Below are 20,484 nucleotides of genomic sequence, written 5' to 3'. Positions count from 1 at the left end.
CCAGCATGCCGTGCGTAAGTGAAGGGGTGTGCATGACAGAAACCCCGTGTGTGAGTGAAACACCGCGTGTGAGTGTCACCGCGTGTGTGAGTAGAAGGGTGTGTGTGAGAGAGACAGCGTGTGTGAGGTTGCTGTATGTGAGGGAGATGACAGTGGGCATGAGGGAGCACGCAGCCACATCTCCGAGAGTGAGTGTAATGGTGAGGTGTGTGAGTCTCATGACATGCGGGAGTTTGAGCGCGTGGAGGGAATGGAGACGACGACGGCGACAGGTGAAGGACAAAGGCCGGGTTGCGGCCGTAGCTGTATTGGGGACCGCACCGGGTTTACCCAGCGGCAGCGCGAGGTTTGTGCCCTGCAGCGCACGAGGCTGCCATGTGCGCGCTTGCAGGAGTGAAACCCAGTCCGTAAACGCTAGCGGTGGATATTGCCGATCCCCCGGACGGACAAAAGGTAGGCTGGATTACGGATTTGGACCGGATGGGTTCTCCACGCGAGCGTGTTTGTGTAAAGCTCCGACGAGCAGAGCACATGTGTTCATGTGGGGAACCCCTCGATATGCGAGGCTTGTTTTGAATGCGCAGGGTGGCGTCATGGCTGCACGTAGGGTTGGAATCCGGCAGGAGGGGAGATCCCTGCCGGATGGTACCGTCCAAGAGGGATGAGGTACGCAAACAGCTGCCATGATGTCACAAGCAAGGTGCGCAGGTTGCGAGTTGCCACGCTGGTGCGCGCGCATTAAAAATGCGCGGTTATTCCTGGAGCACGGAACGAACCGCTTAAGCGGTTCGTGTCCTAAGCCGACCTGCGGCGTGGTGCAACCCCTCGGTAGGTTACCCGCGCGGGTATTTAGGTATATCGACATTCGGCGATTCACCCTATTTCGCGCGTGTGGTGAGGTTAAACCCCCATCCGTGACTGGCTCCTGGCGGTAGTTCCAAGGAGGGTCACGACTGAATTGTCCGACCGGTGGGCGACGCGGTCACGATTAGAGTTACGTGGCCGATCGCACGCCAGGCGGGCCAGAATTCGTAACAATATGTCCTTATGTGCTGGTTCGTGCTTTCATTTATCTGGAAAGAAAGTCACCATCAATGTAATTAGTCACTGACGTATTTTGTTCCATTAGATTAACTGCTGTATAATAGGATAGGATTAGGTTAGCTTTGTGCCTGGGGTTAGGAATTACAGAGCGAGTCTATTTGGAGTTTCTATTTCGTTTACTGGCATGTCGTTAGTGCGTATTGTTGATTTCCCACTCATCTCTGCTTTTATTTTATTCAGGTAATTTTACGTCTTAGTAGCAGTGTTTATTTTGGATTCTAATAAAGTTCTATCATTGCAACATTTACCCGCATCTTCCATTTAAATCACATAAGTTTCGGTCAATAAATTAGTCAAAGAAAATAAGGATGTTGTTTTATGGTGATGAATGTTATTTGTGCCCTTGATATGGCCCTAGACATAGGCACAGCCCGAGTTTTGTCGGCTGTATCACGTATGATACATTTGACATTCATGAGCTGACAATTAATTTTTATATTTGCAGGACCAACAACATGATGGATGAAGTATCATTGAGTGGCAAGGATTCATGCCAGACGAAAGGATCAACGAACTGGACAAAATGTGTCCTGTGCCAACATAATTCTTCCCTGAAAGGGTCCTTGGTGTTGCAACCAAAAGTCGAGTCGTTCTGCCGTTTGATAGAGCAAATACAGGAGCGAGCCACTTTACAGGATGGTGATTATGTACAGATTCATAAACGACTTGAGGGGATGTCAGCAGAACTGTTGCAAAAGGAGAAGGCTGTCTGGCACCGAACATGCTATTCCAACGCAACTAACAAGGACTAAATTCGTTGTGCCAGGGTTCGTTATGATCAGGCACTATCATCAGGGTCGCATATCGCCAAAGGGCCAGGTCGAAAGAGAAAAATGCCCGAAGTATGTCTGGAGTCGTCAAGCTCCTCCACACCATTCACTCGGTCATCCACAGACCCCCATGACAAGGCTTTGTGCTTCTTTTGCCAGAGGACTGATGGTCAACCTATTTACCTTGTACGGAGTGACAGTGCGGGCAAATCGCTGAGAGAAGCTGTTGATGTTGCTCAGAACCCTGTTTTTTTATGACTCGATTGAACACTGCTATAGCACCAAGTGATGCACATGCAATTGACGTTATGTACCACAGGTCTTGCTGGACGAAACGTGTCTTCCATGTCTTGCGAGATCACGACACCAAAGGAGAGAAGGATAAAGCATCAATGACACAAGTTGTGAGTTTAATTGAACTGATCAACTTGGTAGATGTCCTAACCAAGCAGCAAACTCAACTCCGTATGGAGGACATCGAGACAACTTATGTTAACCTTCTAGGTGGTAAAGATGCCTTAGAACATCATGTACCCACGTTCAGTAGAAAATGGCTGAAGAATAGAATCTTACAGGCATTACCCAATGTAAGGTCAGTGCTCCAAAAGAACAGACAGAAATCTTCTATTCTCTATTCGCCTGAGACATGCGAGGAAGATATGGTCAATGCTAGCATTACAAATGACGATACAATGGACCATATGGATGCTATATACAAAGCAGCTATGCTTGTTCACAAAAGTCGAGAGAACTTCTTCACCAAGGACCAACAAGATGAATATATACAAGTTTCTAGCAGTGAACAGGATGTCCCCGGAGAGGTTAAGGCAATGGTACATTAGATAATGCTTGGCCCAGTGGAAGAGATGCAATTAGAAGCACGGACAAATGTTGTGGACAGATCAGTATTAACTGTAAGCCAAACCATCATGTACAGCCTCAAGTCTAGGAGGCAGGCAATGTACAAACCACGGAACGAATCTGCTCTATTCCGTCCGCTACGTCAAAGGGAAAATCCTAATGTTATCGGTACGGCTCTAGTCGTCCACCATGACACAAGGAATAAAAATATGGTAGACCTTCTCAATGCACAGGGGTACTGCGTTCCATACAGCTGTATCTTGTTTCTTGAGACATCGATTGCAAATGCTGTGGTTAAAAATACCACACTATTCCAAGAACTGTATGTTCCACCAATTCTCAAGTGAGGACGACTTCCGGTCTTTGGCTTCGACAACACTGACTTTGCTGAGGATACTCCTACTGGCAAAGACACAACTCATGGAACCATTATAGTAGTGTTTCAGAAGGCAGATGGTGCTGGAGAGACGAGAGCGCCCCCTCTACAGATCACAGAAGCAACGAACTTGACTGTTACTCCGCATCATACAGAAATAATACCATGTAACAAGCCAAAACCGGTTACAGGGTCATCGTCCTCCAGAGAAGGTATGGTTGAGTTCACAGTCAATAAGACAGGGGTTGACAAACACTACCAGCTGACACACCTGGGATGGGTCTTAGCGTTGGCTCTCTCCAGAACAAACAAAGAAAGGAATCTTACAAAACTCCCTTGTTGGGCTGGCTACAACTCTCTCCTTCCAACACGACCGTTGTCGGTGAGGCAGATCGGAGCTCTGCCTCTGATGCCTGAGGTAGCACATGAGTGGTCAACGCTAATGACTGTGTTAGAACAATGTCGCAGATTGAAAGAGCTTGCTGTTGGGAAAGATCACTCGACTGTCATTTCCTGTGACTTGGCCCTCTATGAGAAGGTAATTCAGCTACTGGATGCTCGGCCTGACTTAAAAGGCATAATCGTTCCCAGATTGGGAGAGATACATGTCGTCATGGCTGCACTGAGAGGTCTGGGTGCATCCATAGAGAACTCTGGCATAGACGATGCTTGGATGGAAGCCGATGTGTATGGATCTGCAACCACAAGACAGATTCTGAAATGCACCCATTACAAATGCTCACTTCAAGCTCACATATACTCGTATGTGGCACTCTCTGAAATGGCAATAGAAGAATTCTTCAAGGACAATCCGCATCTCAAGGAAGTCTGTGTTGTTGCAACGGATACAGTTCAAACTGCTTGTGGAGAACATGACAAAGCACTGAAAGCTGAATCAGTGTAGCAAGCCAGCAACTGTCTGCTCCAAGTCATCATCAATGAGAACTTGTTTGAGAGACTTTAGGAATGGGAGGTCAGCCGCTCAAAGAATGCCACGTTCAAGGCCATGATGAGCTATCTCCACAGAGTAGAGGCAATTCTGCATTTTGTTGCAGCATCTCGGAATGCCGACTTAAACGTTCATCTTCAAGCCGGTGAAGAACTCAGCAAGATATTTTTTGCCATGGACAGAATCAAGTACAAGCGGCTCTGGCCAAGGTACATATCTGACATGTATGTGCTTAAGACCAGCCATCCAGAGACCTGGAGGGAGCTCGAAGCAGGCAATATTTCGGTCACCAAGAATACTATCCCATTTGTATCGATCGGAGCAGACCACGCTGTTGAACATCTGAACAGGTTGCTGAAGGTTGACTCTGGTCTGATTGGCATATCAAATAATGCAAATGCCAGACAACGATTCTTCTTGGCTGCACCTGAACTGTCACGCCTGTCTTGCGAGTTTAAGGGACAGTTTGGTCTGAAGGAAAGTGAGATCACTGAGCACCATGGCCTGTCTCCAAGTGTCGTCAAGCGTGAACACAATGCAATTGACCGAATCAAGGCTGCCATACTTAGTCATGAAAATCCATTTGAAGTTGAGGGTAACCAGCTCTTCAATGTGGTCACCCACGCTTATGTGCCAGAAGAATTTGTACCACAGATACTGAACATTGATGAAACGGGGCAGAATCTCGATGAAGATTTTGTTGCTAAAAGGATCAATGGTGATGTCAGCCTATGGGTGCCAGTGAAGAAGGAGAAGAACAGAATGTACATGTCTGGCAATACAACACTAGCAATCAAGATCAGGGACAAGACAGTAGATCTAAAAGAAACCAAGGATTTGTATGGTAGACTGATGGTACTCTCCAGATCCAGCAGGGACGTCGACCAGCAGGATGCAATTGGCAACTTTGAATTCACTGTGACACCGAGGGCCCTGTTTGCACCAAACGGTAGCTTACTGTCATGCACTGACAAGTCAAAGCTAATCCACAACTTGGAGAAGTTTGCCAACAAGGAACCGTCTTTACCAGAAAATGAGCTTGATGCCACACATATGGAACCAGCACCCACTGATGCTGTAATTGATGGCAGTACTAGCACGAAGGTCGCAGTCATGGATGGAATGGTAGTTGTCCAGAAAATGACGAAGAAACCAGCAATGGTTGTGACAGTGAAGGACCTCAGTGAATGTTTCAATGATAGGGTGATGAGTCTGACCAGACTCTTCAACCATGTAATTCTTGTTTTTGATACATACAAGCAAGATTCCCTCAAGAGCACAACCAGAGACAAACGACGTCAAGGAAAGGCACCAGTCCTATATCTGGTCAAGGATCATACCAGTATCAAACACATCACGATGAGTCGATTTCTGTCCCATGATCAAACCAAGGCTGATCTGATGGAGTACTTGGCAGAGAAAACTCTAGAATACAACCGCGATTCAACAAAGGTGGGAGTCGTTTCGGCATCTGGGCAGACGACAAGCAACAGGGGTCTCTGATTTGAGGCGAATAACCATGAGGAGGCCGATACGTTGATGATCCAGCAAGCAATAGCTGCATCACAGCAACACACGGGAGATATTGAGCTGACGATATCCTCACCTGATACAGATGTTCTGGTTCTTGCCATAGCAAACTATCATCTCCTGCCTGACACACATCTATCTCAATGGCATCTAGTATTGTCAAAATCGAGCCAATCTGGAAGGCCCTAGGTGAGGAGAGAGCCCAGGCATTGCCAGCCTTCCACGCATTCACAGGTGCCGATAATACTGGGCGGTTCGCTCGACATGGTAAGGCAAAGGGGTTCCAGTGCTACTTGAAGGCCGATGATGACATGGTAGATGCCTTTGCTATTCTCTGTAAGGATGCTGAACTGTCAGAGGACCTATACACAACTTTAGCAAGATTTGTCTGTTCAGGCTATTGTCCAATTGGTGTCAATATTTCCAGCATCCCTGAACTTCGGTGGCATCTCTTCTGTAAGAACATGGCTGAGAATGACAAGTTACCACCAACTGTCAGTGCTCTGAGGCAGCATATCATGCGGGTACATATCCAGGCATACGTTTGGGGTCAAGCAGCAATTTCTCAGCAAACATTTCTTGATCCATTAAAGAATGGCTTCCCCACAAGGACACGAGTGGCCAACTCAAACCGACAACAACAGACATTTTCCCTGCACCAAAGTCAATTATCGAGATGATAAGGTGCCAGTGCAAGACAGAATGTTCATCACAGGGATGTTCCTGCAAGGTCAAGAACTTAACATGCACTGACCTTTGCATGTGCAGCACTTCGTACGAGAATGACGAGGACTCAAACATTGAACGGCATGACCACGATAGTGATGATGATGATGGCAATGATGAGTGACATTAGAGACAGTGATGCCAATTGGCTACAAACTCATATTTGACATTAAGTACATTTCACTGATCACCATATTCATGCATTACTTGTTTCAAGATTTGAAAGCAATACATTAAATAAACGGTAATTTGACAAAATGATAGCCGTTTCCATGGCAAACATTGCTCAAAATACAGATATGTATTCTATATTAAGAACTGTCCTCGAGTTAACAATTACGCATCATCAGTTGCTTGCTTGCGATTAATTTTGAATTTTCAGAGCTGAAATAAAAAAATGGGTTTTTACCCCAAAACGACCTATTTGACCACATTATATGCATTGAAAATATGTGAAACATGGATTTTCTGTTTTTGTATTGTTTAAACTTTCCAAAAATGTTGGGGTTAGCTACTCTCCAAAAAAATTCCAACGAACGTCAAATTATGGACACAAGGAACCTGACTATTATGTCTTCCTGTTGCTTTACAACTTTTGAAACTAACTCCTGATGCTCCTTAAATCTTCTTGCTTGTTCTTTTGCATCCATTTATTTTTTGAAAAACATCCTTTAGTATCTCATCTTGTTTGACCACAACATAGTTGTATTTTCCAGTTGTGTGTTTCATATACTCCTCAAATTCATTTTTTATATCTGTTGAATTTAACTTGAATAAAATAAAAGTATTATCATTATTTCTTATCGGGTGTTGAGGCATTTTAAAGTATGATTGACGAAGATAAATACAATTACAAGAAGAATGTTTCCCTCTTGTGTAGTCGCTATCCATAACCATTTGGTTTCTCTCATTAACATAATAGTCAAAGATGATGAGATTCTTTTTTGATTTATCCAAATATTGGGGTGAAGGTATATCATCTGTATTATCACTAAGAATACAAGTTATAGGTTTTGATATATTTTTACATTCCTGTGTATCACAAAATAGTTGTATTATATCTTCAATGTTGTAATAATTTAGTTCATTTTGAAGTTCAAATCAACCGATGATGTCTTATTTTTGAAGACCCACATTAAAACCTTGTGAGAGTAGTTGATAATCGGGTTGAAAACTTGACTTTGTGAAAATTATTAAATTCTCATAATCTACAAAGTTGGGAGTGAGGAGCATCTTCTAAAGCAAGCAGGTTTTCCCACATCCACTTGAACCAACTATTAAGCATCTTAATGAGTTTGGTGTATTTTTAAGGTTATTAAATTTTGTCTTATTTTCCCAAACGGTTAAAAAAATAATCATTCATTTATATATTTAGAAAATAAATTATTTTATTTTTTTATAAGCTTTTTTAGAAACTCTATGTTTTATCCTGACTTCAGGTTTAATTTCAAGATAATCCATTATTTTATTTATACAATATCTTGTGTTGATATTTCCCTGAAAATGAAATCATCTACAATATAAATGGCAGTCCTTCTGTCTGTCCGTCTGTTTTTTTTGTGACGAATAAGCTCCTAGACCAGTGAACCGATCTTGATGAAACTTTACACAAATATAGAACTAACATTCAGCTCCAGGATGCGTGAAGTGGCTCTCCATAAAAATGAAAAAAATATATATTAAAAAAAAAATATATAAATAAAATAAAAAAAAATTTCATTAGAAAAAAAAATGGCTTTCGAATAGTGCGCCGGCGTATTAATCATAACAAAAGGCTTCATGGTTAAAAACGCTCGGGTTTTTTGAAATACAAAATGTTCATATTCGTTGACTTTTTAAACATACACATTCTCCTCCTGTTATTCGAATTCTCGAACTGCACGCGCACGGCAACAGCAAACTGCTGATCGATCTGCTCATGAAAGAGCCAGGCAAGCGGAGTCAGCTGCAGAGAGAGATAGTCGTCTTACTGCTGATATATCTGCTCATGAACGAGCCAGGTAAGCAGAGTCGGCTGCAGAGAGAGAGAGAGAGAGAGACAGAGAGAGAGAGAGAGAGAGAGAGAGAGAGAGAGAGAGAGAGAGAGAGAGAGAGAGAGAGAGAGAGAGAGAGAGAGAGAGAGAGAGAGAGAGAGAGAGAGAGAGAGAGAGAGAGAGAGAGAGAGAGAGAGAGAGAGAGAGAGAGAGAGAGAGAGAGAGAGAGAGAGAGAGAGAGAGAGAGAGAGAGAGAGAGAGAGAGTCACCTTACTGCAGATAGAGCGTCACACCGACGGGCGAGAGAAGCACAAAACTCACGTTCCAGCTTTCTAGGTCTGGGTTTTGGCAGGACATCAAGGACAGTTGCCACTGCTGCTAGAAACATTGAGTGGCTCAAGGCCACCTTCAACTATGACCTATCTGAGGATTACGGCAGCATAAAGCCTTCCTTCCATAAATCTGAGGAATAAAAGAAGCCTTCCTAATTTTCTCCATACAACTAATGCCTCAGTCTAACTAGCGTGAGGAAAATAGGGCAAATTTCCCGGGTATTACCGGGTACTTCAGCTAGTGAATCATAAATAACATTAATCCATTAAACATTACCCTAATTTGATCAATATCTTCTGAGCAAGAAAATGTGTATTATCACCCTCGTACTTGGTAATCATTTCCATTGTTCATCTTGTAAAGTAATTCATTTTGGGTGTAATTTTGAAATAGTTATGTTCCTTATTATGTTTTTTATCAACATTAATTAGAAGATAATTCCAAAATATACATTGTTTATAGGCTTTTGACTCTGTTTAATCCCACCCTTTCACACGCAGGACAATTCTCTAAAATTTATCATATGGAGTATCAGGAAATTCAAGAGGTTCAATATCTGGAATATTGTTTGGATAAAGCATATTTATATCATATGTTTTCACTTAAAATAAAATTCATCTTCACTATAATCAGCACTTTCATTATCATCATCATCATCTATCTATAATTCCAGCAATCTCTGTGTGTCTGTCTGTCTGTGTGTCTGACTGCGACCGCCGTTTCTCGACAACCACCGGTCCGATCTAATTGAAACTTGCCAGGAATATCGCTGGGGACCCGAGGATGTGCCTTTTCAAGGTTTGATATTAATTGGACAAGCGGTTCCCAAGTTACGGCCATTTATGTGTCAACCAATGACAGGACACGGTGCTGTGACATCATGAATGATGTCACAATTAATGTTTTTTGGGGTTTTTTGCACGATTGATGTCACAATTCTTCTTCTTCTTCGTTTGATATGACATCACAATTGACGCTGGGGACCTGAGTATGTGCCTTTTCAAGGTTTGATATCGTTCTTCATCCGTTTCAGCTGTTTCCCAAGTGTTTCCCGAAGTTTGAAAGCTGTTTTTTTCCCAAGGTTTGAATTAATTGTTCAAATTATTCATTAATCCCAAGGTTTGAATTTTCCCAAGGGAAACAGCTGTTTCCCAAGGGTTTGAAAGCTGTTTTTTCCCAAGGTTTGAATTAATTGGTCAAATTATTAATTAATCCCAAGGTTTGAATTTTCCCAAGGGAAACAGCTGTTTCCCAAGGGTTTGGAAGCTGTTTTTTTCCCAAGGTTTGAATTAATTGTTGCGCTTGGTAGACATTTGTGAATACATTTACAGAGAGAGGGGCGAGAGAGGAGGAGGGAGAGAGGGGACGAGAGAGGGGAGGGGGGAAGAGAGCGGGGCGAGAGAGAGGGGCATCACAATTCAAGAGAGGGGAGAGAGGAGGGGGAGAGAGGAGTGGCCAGAGTGGGGGCTAAGAGAGGGGGAGAGAGGGGAATGAGAGTGGGGCGAGAGAGGGACGAGAGAGAGGGGCGAGAGAGGAGGGGGAGAGAGAGGAGGGGGGAGAGAGACGAGGGGGGAGAGAGACGAGGGGGGAGAGAGGGGGCGTCACAATTCTTCTTCTTCATTTGATATGATGTCACAATTGATGCTGGGGACCTGAGTATGTGCCTTTTCAAGGTTTGATATTAATCAGACAAGTGGTTCCCAAGTTATGGCCATTTATTTGCCAACCAATGACAGGACAGGGTGCTATGACATCACGAATGACGTCACAAATGCTCTTCTTTTTTTTGCACGATTGACGACACAATTCTTCTTCTTCTTCATTTGATATGACGTCACAATTGACACTGGGGACCTGAGTATGTGCCTTTTCAAGGTTTGATATCGTTCTTCTTCATCCGTTTCAGCTGTTTTCCAGGTGTTTCCCAAGTTCTGGCCATTTATGATACGGTTGGTCCGATCTAATTGAAACAATGCCTCAATCCAGTCATCGTTTACGACAGCGAAGGAATGAAGCTGCACGTACGGGCACGCACCTACGGGCCCGCACTAGTCTACAAAACTACTTTCAATCTCTGTGTGTCTGTGTGTCTGTCTGCGACCGCTGTTTCTTGACAACTACTGGTCTGATCTCATTGAAACTTGCCAGGTATATTGCCGGGGCCCTGCGGATGTGCCTTTTCAAGGTTTGATATTAATCGGACAAGTGGTTCCCAAGTTATGGCCATTTATTTACCAAACCAATGAGAGTACATGGTGCTATGACGTCACGATTGACGTCACAGTTCTTTTTTTTGCACTTACGGCCACGCACATATGGGCACGCACGTACGGGCACGCACATACGGGCACGCACATACGAGCCCGTACGTGGGTGGCCGTAAGTGCAAATATTCAAAAATATATATATATATATATATATATATATATATATATATACATATATGTATATATACACACATGTATATATACACACATATATATATATATATATATATGTATATATACATATATGTATATATACATATATATATATATATATATATATATATATATATATATATATATTCATCTTCACTATAATCAGCACTTTAATTATCATCATCATCATCTATAAAACTACTTTCATCTATCTATAATTCCAGCAGTGTGTGTGTGTGTGTGTGTGTGTGTGTGTGTGTGTGTGTGTGTGTGTGTGTGTGTGTGTGTGTGTGTGTGTGTGTGTGTGTGTGTGTGTGTGTGTGTGTGTGTGACCGCTGTTTCTCGACAACCACTGGTCCGATCTAATTGAAACTTGCCAGATATATTGCTGGGGACCGAAGGATGTGCCTTTTCAAGGTTTGATATTAATCGGACAAGTGCTTCCCAAGTTATGGCCATTTATTTACCAACCAATGACAGGAACCGTTGCTGCGTCCATTTTATATCAACCAATGACAGGAAGCATTGCTGCGTAGCCATGGTCAATGGTGAAGAGAAACTCAGCTGCGTTCGCCATTACGGGTTTTTTTCTCTCCTCTCCTCTCCTCTCCTCTCCTCTCCTCTCCTCTCCATGTTTTTCCTTGCGAAAAGGCAAAACATGTTGGTGCTAATTGAATAATTGGCCATTAAAACTAAATTGCGAATAATCATAACTGCGATATGCGAACTTCCGGATAGTGATGAGTACTGTATTCTTTCTCGATTTATCGACTTACTGTATTCTTTCTCGATTTCTGTACTTTCTCGATTTTCTTAAACACAATACCCCAATCCAGTCAGTGATGATTACTGTATTCTTTCTCGATTTTCTTTCTTGATTTATCAACTGACTGTATTCTTTCTTTCTCGATTTTCTTAAAAACAATGCCCCAATACAGTCGTCATTTACGACAGCGAAGGAACGGCCTGTCTGGTTGTTTGAAAGGTTTTTTTTGCACATACGGCCACGCACGTACGGGCACGCGAGAGCGAAGGAACGGCCTGTGTGGTTGTTGTTTCTGCCACGCGGTTTGAAAGTTTTTTTTTTGTTTTGTTTGCACGTACGGCCACGCATGTATGGGCACGCATCTACGGGCATGCACTAGTCTATCTATAATTCCAGCAATCTCTGTGTGTCTGTGTGTCTGTGTCTGTGTGTCTGTCTGCGACCGCTGTTTCTCGACAACCACTAGTCCGATCTCATTGAAACTTGCCGGGTATATTGCTGGAGCGCTGTGGATGTGCCTTTTCAAGGTTTCATATTAATCAGATAAGTGGTTCCCAAGTTATGGCCATTTATTTACCAAACCAATGACAGGACACGGTGCTATGACATCACGATTGACTTCACAATTCTTCTTTTGCTTTTTTTTTTTTGCACGTACGGGCACGTACTAGTAACTATCATTTGAACACAAACTCTCAGTATCATAACTGTCTTCTGTTCCAACAGTGATACTATCATCACAATCATAATCTTCAAAATCTTCGGCTGTATAATGACTCATTTATTAAGGAAAAAAATCTTGATTCATAATTTCTTGAAACAACATCTATATCTATATATTTATTTGTGCTAACCGAATCAGCTATTTTTTTTAACACTAAAGGTTATTTTAAAATGAGTTTTGACAACAATTGAATGAAAAACCATTTCTCCTGATATATTAGCATCATTCAATTCCCCTATCTCAATTTCATTAAGATTACCTTGATAGGAATTTCCTTCAGGATTACTAACCCAATATTATACATCTTTCAGATTATTAATATAAAAAACAATCCCATCTTGATTATTCCGAAGAGTTGTATCTTCTCTCTCCAATGCTTCATTCATAATAGTTTTTGATCCTCTCATTTGAATTTGTTTCATTGCCTTCTGCAGTTTTGGATATATTGCTGAAAGGAGAGGAGAAACTTTTGTTGAGATATTTTTTGAAATGAAGGAGAATAATTAAATGACGTTTTTGGAGAAAACAAAGAAGCTTTCCCACAAAAGGAAATTGTTGAGTTAAAATTATTAATCATTATCATTCTTATCCAATAATTATTACAATTGTCTTTCTTCAATTTCACATCTCTGACATATTTTTCAATATCTTCTATTAAGTTATTCTCTTCTGAAGTAATGGAATGAAATTCATCTTTTGTTTCTTCATAAGTTTTAACCATGTTTATTTAGTAATCATTTATTGTTTAAAATAAAAATTACCCCCCTAACTAATAATTTAAATTTCATCAACAAAGGAAAACAAAATGAAAAATAAGGTCTTTAACCCTAAACAACCTCCTTCCAAGAGATAAATCATCAAGAAAATTTTATTTTTAACGGAAAAGTAATTATAAATTACCACAACATTTTCATCAAGAAAATTTTATTTCAAGTAAAGTTATATTAAATAAAAATGGTGAATACAACATATTGCGATGTTTATAAACGTGAAGATAAATATTATAACGAACACCTTCAAACCCACAAACACACATTCAATGTATTCCAACAAATATCTCCACTTGAATGAGAAACAAACCATTGTGATGTCTGATCTAAGGATGTCTTAAAAGAGAGGAGGAGGAGGAGATTAGGACCATACTCTGTGCAGGGCATTGGTGCTGCTTAAGCAGTCTCCTTGGCTATTGGGCACAACCCTGGATGGGTCGCCACTCCACCACAGTATACCAGCATGCTGGCACTCATTTTGCTGACCTCGGAAGGATGACAGGCCAAGTTAACCCCATCTGGTATTAATTCAACAGCTGAGTGGGATTTGAACTCAGGACCTCTAGGATCCAAAGCATGCCACCCTAACCATTAAGCCAACACCATGCATAAAATAGAACTCTCATAAAAGAAAGTTATAAAAAAGACACTTTCAATCACAAAAACACAAGAAGAATGAAGAAGGAATACTTGGATACTCTATTGAAAATAATGATGAAGCATTTTCAGGATGTATAAAAATAAGATTGCTTTGCTTTAAATAACCAACACCAACATCAATCATTGAGGAAAATCAAAACTTTTAAGTTTTATATAGGAGTAAATTTGAATAAGACAAGAGAAGGTGATGAAGAAACTCCCTCTATGAGACAAACCCTCACTTTATCATATCATTCCAAGATTTCTTAGTTTGTGATATTTATGATGCACTCCAAAGACAAGAACTGGATGTTGATAATGGTGTGGTCAGGAATGGATTCGTTAGTAAAAAAAAAAAAAAAAAAAATTTTAGATCAACATATCTTGAAAACAGGCCCTCTTAATGCTTCTTCTTATATTGATTAACCAAAAGAGATAAAGCTTAACAAGGTAGCTGTTAATATTCAAAACAATAATAATAAATGCTTTATATGGTCTGTTCTTGCTCAACTACATCCTCCACAATTGAATCCAGAAATAGTATCTCATAATAAGATATATGAGAATACTTTAAATGTTAAAGATTTGAAGTTTCCAATGTCACTGACATGTTCTTAAATTTGAGAAAACGAATAATAATCTATCAGTAAAGGTATATGAATTAACGGATACAAATAAAGTTCAGATATTTAAAATTTCAAATAACTATAAAAATGATGAAACACACATTGACATTCTCTATTTTGCTTTGAAAGAAAAATCACATTATTCTTACATCAAAAATTTATCAAGATCGATGACTTCACAAGTTGTCAATAAAAATGCAAAACATATCCCTGTAAGCGATGTCTCAACTTCTTTCATATGAAAGAACGATTAAACCAACATTCAAAATATTGCAGTAATCATAAATCCACTGTAATTAATATGCCAAAAGTAGGTTCAAACATATCATTCAAAGATTTTAACAAATCTATAAAACATCCATTTGTGATATTGGTGATTTAGAAAGTATCCTTGAAAAGATATATACTGCTTTTCCAAATCCATATCAATCATACACAAATAAATATCAAAAACATACTCCTTGTGGTTTCTGTTATTATATCAAATCATCTGTTGGTGATGACTACAATAAGTTGGAACTCCACAGAGGAGAAGATGCCTCCCAAGAGTTTGTTAAATGATTGGATAAAGACTGTGTTCGATTAACCAAGATAATGGGAAAAACATATAAACCAATGTTCTAAACAAAAGAAGAGAAAAGGAAATTTAGGCAACCACAGGCTGTCTGTCATATTTGCAAGGAGGAAATTAGTGAAGGTCCAAAGCTAAGAGACCATTGTCATCTCACTGGTAAATATAGAGGTCCAGCTCATCAGAGTTGTCATCTCCATTTTAAACTTCTCTCTTTCATTCCAGTCTTTCTCCACAATAACGCTCACTATAACACACATCTTTTTATAAATGAATTGAGCAAAACCAGTGGAGACATATCAGCTATTCCAAACACAAACCAGAAATACATCTCATTCAAAAAACAATCCTTACATCTCCATTAACTCACATCAGATTTCTTGACACATTCAAATTTACGTCGAGTCCATTATCTAATTTGGTATCAAACACTTTCCATATCTTAAATCTTACTTTCCTAATATGAATGCTCTTTCATAAAAGGGAATATATCCTCATGATAATGTGGATTCATTGAAAAGATTTGAAGAAACACAACTTCCTCCAAAGGAAAGTTTCTTTAATGAATTCAACAAAACACATGTAAATGATAAAGATAATATTCATGCTCAAAATGTTTGGAAGAAATTTAATAGAAAGAACCTTGTAGAATATCACGATTTACATAAAAAACTGATGTTATTTTATTGGCTGATGTATTTAAGACTTTAAGAACAGTACGTCATAATAAAAATTCCTCTGGATTAGACCCTGCTCACTATTATACAGCCCCAGGAATAGCTTGGAGCGTAATGTTAAAAATGACAAAACAACCTTTGGAATTAATCGATGATGTAGAGAGGCTTTTGATGATATAGAAGGCTAAAAAAGGTGGAATATCATAAGTCTGTTCAAAGAGATATGTTAAATCAAACAACAAATGTTATTCCTTATGATGATGTTAAAATGATAGTTCTTAATTGATGTATTATGATGCTAATAATTTGTATGTACAGGCTGTGTCTCAAGCTTTACTTTATGTAAAACTTAAATGGGTAAAATGAAAGAATTATGAAAAAGTTTTACAAAACATTGTTATATCTTCTCAAAAAGAATTAGATAAAGCTAAAGGTGGATATTATTTTGAAGTTGATTTGACATATCCAGGATAACTCCATAAAATACATAAAGACCTGACATATGCACCTGATAAAGAAAGTCCTAAGAAAGAATGGCTTTGCGGTTATCAACAATCATTTCTTACAAAAGGCAAACCAACAGAAAAATTACTTACTACATTATATGATTAAAGAAATTATGTTTTACATCAAAAAAATTTAAGACAATATTTATCTGCTGGGTTAAGAGTAAAGAAAATTCATAGAACTTTAGAATTGAAACTAAGTCATTGGTTAAAAAAGTATATTGATTTTAACACAGACAAGAGAAGACTTACGACAAATTATTTTGAGAAAGACTTTTATAAATTAATGAATAATACTGTATTTGGAAAGAATATGGAAAATGTTAGGCATAGACAAAACATAAGACTTGCTACATCTTGGAAACAAGCATCCAAATTAATTAATAAACCAAGTTTTCAAAGAGTGGAGGTGTTTTCAGATAACTTTTGTGCTATTCATATTATTAAAGAGAGCATTGAAATGGATAAACCTATTTTAATAGGAACATCAATTCTTGACTTGTCAAAGTTGTTAATGCATGATGACTTTAACAACAACGTAAAGAAGAAATATGTGAAAATATTAATCTGATTTTTATGGATATGGATCGTTTTATTTTGAAAATCGATACAGAAGATATTTACAAGGATATGTCTCAGGATGTTGATATTTGTGACACAAGCAATAATAAATCAGAAAACAAACGATTCTCTCCAAAAAATAAAAAGGTTATTGAGAAGTTTAAAGATGAATTGGGGGGAAAGATTATGAGTGGATTTGTGGGATTGAGAGCAATGGCTTATGCAATTAAATATATTGATAATAATATTGAAAAATGTGATCAAACGTTAAAGCAGGTAAAGAAAAATAAAATCAAAGAAACAATAAACTTTAAACATTATTGCAACTGTTTAGCTTTTAAGAAAGAAGAGTTTTTAAGAAAAGAAAAATGAATACAATAAGAAGTTATAAACATCAATTATATACAGAGGAGGTAAATAAGAAGGCATTGCGGACTTTTGATGATAAGAGGTATATTTTAGAAAATGGAATTGACAGCCTCCCTTATGGATATATATATATATATATATATATATATATATACATATATATATATATATATATATATATATATATATATATATATATATATATATATATATATATATATATATATATATATATATGTATATATATATATATATGTATATATATATATATATATGTATATATATATATATGTATATATGTATATATATATATGTATCATATATATATGTATATGTTGTTCGTCTTTCAGCTGCTCCCGTTCGGGGTCACCACAGCAGATCATCCATTATGATCCGCATACTGATTTGGCATAGGTTTTATGCCGGATGCCCTTCCTGACGCAATCCTGGTCGCCTCTTACGACACAGGGATAAGGATTGGGTTTCGCCATGATTCCGGGCTGCCCTACACCCTCTCATAGCGCGGCCCAGCACAGAGCTCCCGTTCTCGAGCGATCCTCCAACCCAAGCCTCCGAGTAGCCGGATTACAGGAGCACACCACTACGCCGGGTGGATATATATATATATATATATATATATATATATATATATATATATATATATATATATATATATATATATATATATATATATATATATATATATATATGTACACACACTATATACATATAAGTGTTAAAATAATTAAGAGTTAGGATAAACATAAGTAGTAAGACATTTAAGTTGGGGAGTTTTAATGGGCAACCACCGTCTTTTATTTACTGGTATAAAAGAGAAAATCACAGCCTTGGTTGAGTTTAATGAATGTGAGGAATATGAAATAAGTCTTATTGAAGAAAATTTATTCCAATAAGTTAGAGGATGTAAAGAAAACTTTGATAATTTAATCTACTACAATCTCAAAATGATATGCTCAGATCAGAGCATTAAGAGAGGTTTGTCATTTTATATTTGGTCAACAAAGATACTTAAACAAAGAAATGATATACTTGATGGTGATGAATTTCGTAAACAAATATTCGTTGGTTCGCTGTTTGAGTATATCAGTGAATAATGTGCAAGACCATCACCTCTCCCTCCCTTCCCACTCCCTCTCCTCTCCCCCTCCCTTTCCCACAAGTAGTTGGACTACTGAGGATTTAATATTTATTAACGACTAAGTTGGGGCAGGGAGAAATAGGAGAAAATTTTGGGGGATTTGGGGTGTTGATCAAAAAGGTTTTCCTTCACCTCCCCCCCCCCCCATTCACTTCAATGTAAATTTTAAACTGCGCCAGAACCCACATTTCCCTACTACTACCCTTAATACCCTAAAACTCCTGAGACCCCTCCTCAGACCCCAAGACCCCAAGACCCTTAAAGTACCTCAAGACTCTCAAGATCCCAAGACCGCTATGACTCTTAACACCCCTTTTAACTTAATACCTTTTTAACACTTTAGACACTTTTAGATCCCTTCACCCTTGAGATCTTTTCTACCCTTTATACCCACAGAACCTTTAGACCTTTGCATCCCTTAAATCCCTTTCGACCCCTTAGACCCATCAGACAATTTTTAGATAGCTAGGACCCATGACTATTTGTAGATTTAGATCACGACCTTTTTAGAGCATTTCACATACTTGAGAGATTAGACCCTTTTGACCCCTTCAACACTAACTAATATTCGAACGTACCCTCTTGACCTTTAGAACATATATAACCTTTTAAGCACACACCCTGCAAACATGAAGTTCAGTCTTTGGGTCGCTCACTCTCTCACCGAAGGCAGGTCAGTGGTCTTTCTGTCTTCTTCCATCTTCAATCCGGCCTTGCCCCCCACTGCTTTTTCTGTGATCTCAAACCCCTATTTTTCCTCAGGGTGCTCAAGGTCCGCCAAAAACCCCCTTCTGGTGAAACTGCCAAAATCAAGAATCACTGCTCACCTTCACTTTTTCATTCCTCTTTCTCAAACAAACACCCACACTCTATTCAATCCCACTCGTTCCTCCAGGTCTTCATAACAGCTGCTCACCATCATTTTATATCTTCCCTCATCCAAAACCTTGATCTTTACTACCCCTGTTAATCCACCCCAAACCCACCTCCTTAATATTCTCTGTTTTTCTTTCTGAAAGTCCCTGTTGTACCATCATGTTTACCCCATCTACCCCACCCCATTTCTTTCCCTTTTACAGATATCAATTGTCTTTGTTCCCCACTATTTTGTGCTTATCTCTCCTGCCCTTCTTGTCTCCTGACTTGTTATGTTTCTGTGTATTAGCTCTTACATGAGCCTTGACTTGGTATTCGAACAAAACAAAACAAAAAAACTGTTGTCTTCTTACAAAATACAGACTATACTTCTTTTCATCAAGTCATGCGCAAACTCCACCGACCCAGGGAGTGGGTACTCGGCCAGTAGTTAATAAAGGCTCTCTTGTCATGTACTCTTGGCAAAACACTTTATAAAGGCCCTGTCACACCTTGACGATTTAGCCAACGTATGCCTGACGTATGCAAAATTGGGCTAAAACGCCGGCACACGTCGAATACGTTATGGGTAAGTTCGTATATGTTAAGAGCATGCTGAAAAACACTGCCATACGTCGTAGTATGCTGGCTTTCATCGTTGTACTTTGCGGTTGTCCTCAAATTTTAGCATGCTTGAAATTTTTCGACGTATGCCGGCGTATGACTCACACGTTCCGCTACGCTGGCCATAAGTTGTAGGCACGTTATGAGATCGTTGACACACGTCGACACACGTTACTTGTTAGTTACTCATAAGTCAAAACACGTCGAGGTAATGATTAGTGTACCCGAAACTTATTTATAACCTATGAGTAACGTGTTATAGGCACGTTACACGATCGTTGACACACGTCGAGGCACGTTATGCGATCGTTGACACACGTCGAGGCACGTTACTTGTAAGTTACTCATAAGTAGAAACGTGTCGAGGTAATGCTTAGCGTACCCAAAACTTATTTCTAACCTATGAGTAACGTGCTTTGAACCTCTGTGTAACGTACCTCCAACGCATATTGACGTATGTAGACGTATTTGATTGACGTCTTCCGGACGACCACAGAACTTACTGAACGTGTTTCTAACTTACAGCTACTGTATAATGGCGTATTGGCAGCGTTAAAAACAACAACAACAACAACAACAACAACAACAGCAACAA

The 20,484-nt window shown here is 39.3% G+C and overlaps 1 protein-coding gene and 1 pseudogene across 2 annotated transcripts in view; one reads left to right on the top strand and one right to left on the bottom strand.

Moving 5' to 3' along the window:
• The window catches only part of LOC147031754 (sodium channel protein type 4 subunit alpha-like), a 159,917-nt gene that overhangs the window by 58,979 nt on the left and 80,454 nt on the right, over positions 1-20,484 (bottom strand). The window lies entirely within an intron of this gene.
• On the top strand, positions 1,559-3,082 carry LOC147031755 (uncharacterized; annotated as a pseudogene).

The sequence above is a fragment of the Eptatretus burgeri genome, chromosome 2 (genome assembly GCF_056783735.1).
Source record: "Eptatretus burgeri isolate ZD-2024b chromosome 2, Ebu_testis_v1, whole genome shotgun sequence".
NCBI lineage: Eukaryota > Metazoa > Chordata > Myxini > Myxiniformes > Myxinidae > Eptatretus > Eptatretus burgeri.
The sequence above is the reverse complement of the archived record's forward strand: the minus strand, read 5'-3'. Positions and strand labels throughout refer to the sequence as shown.